The sequence below is a fragment of the Neovison vison genome, chromosome 13 (genome assembly GCF_020171115.1).
Source record: "Neovison vison isolate M4711 chromosome 13, ASM_NN_V1, whole genome shotgun sequence".
NCBI classification, from domain to species: domain Eukaryota; kingdom Metazoa; phylum Chordata; class Mammalia; order Carnivora; family Mustelidae; genus Neogale; species Neogale vison.
The window spans coordinates 93,848,217-93,849,419 of NC_058103.1; the positions used below are offsets into that span (position 1 = coordinate 93,848,217).

The 1,203-nt window shown below is 41.3% G+C and overlaps 1 pseudogene; it reads right to left on the minus strand.

The window, feature by feature from the left end:
* Positions 1–355: 355 nt before the first annotated feature.
* LOC122894135 lies at positions 356–848 on the minus strand (annotated as a pseudogene).
* Positions 849–1,203: the final 355 nt, after the last annotated feature.

A 1,203-nucleotide genomic window follows, 5' to 3' on the forward strand; every position in this document is an offset into this window, starting at 1 on the left:
AAATGAGAAATTTCCAATTGAAATGGGAAACCTCGTGGTGCACCTGGATGGCTCATTTGGTTAAGCCCCTCTCTTCGGCTCAGGTCATGATCCCAGGATCCTGGGACAGAGCCATTTCAGGCACTCTGCTAAGCAGAGAGTCTGCTTCTCCCTCTCCTCCCAACTTATGGTCTCTCTCACTATCTCTGTCTGTCTCAAATAAATAAAATCTTTAAAAAAAAATAAGCTAAAATGTAAAGCCCCTTAAGTTTCTTTCTCTTTAAAGCCTCTGATTAACAATTCCAGCTTAGAGCTTTCCTGAGGCAGCAAGAAATTCACTTCCTGAGCTACTAATGTTTTTCTCAGGCAGGACTGTTGGTCATTCCAATCTCAGACTTCCCCTTTTTTTTTAATGAGATGTGTCTGTAATTTATTTTTCAGATTTCCTCCGTGGGATTAAGAAGTCTTTTCCACATTGCATTGTACTGCTCCCTGCTCTTGGTCTTCTTTTCCACGTACTCATTCTTCAAGCATTTTCTCATCTACTGACTAAGGCCACTGTAATGACTAAAAACTTTCAGAATGCCAGGACAAGTGGGTGGCTCAGTCAGTTAAAGGTTTGCCTTTAGCTCAGGTCATGATCCTAGGGTCCTAGGATTGAGCCCTTTACTCAGCAAGGGAGCCTTCTTCTCCCTTTCCTTCTACCTGCCCCTCCCTCTGCTTGTGCTCTCTCTCACTCAAATAACTAACTAAATAAAATCTTTAAAAAATTTTTTCAGAATGCTGTGGTGTTCGTGACATTCCTTAAGCAAGTTTATCAAGGCATTACATTCTTCAATGTGCAAGTGTGAAGATAAATCAGGATGCATGTTTAGGAGGTGATGGAGCATCTGACTCATGGGCATACAGGACCCAGGCCAGTTCCAGGTGGCATAGGCTCCTGTGCTTTCCATATCTGACTCTGCTGGGCTTGGCCAGGCCCCGTTGCTCTCACAGACTTTCTCATATTTATAAAGAAATGGTGGATTTCTGCAAAATCCAATTTGTTTCATACCACAGTGTATTTTCATTCATTTACATATACTACCTAATACCAATATACTATACCTCTTAAACCTCTTCTCCTGTTTCTGAGCATAGCTTAGAAGATACTAATATCCTGAGAATCTTTTAAGGGAAAAGTCCACCTTTTCTCCTCTGTTTCAATTAGGACTATTTCCAGAT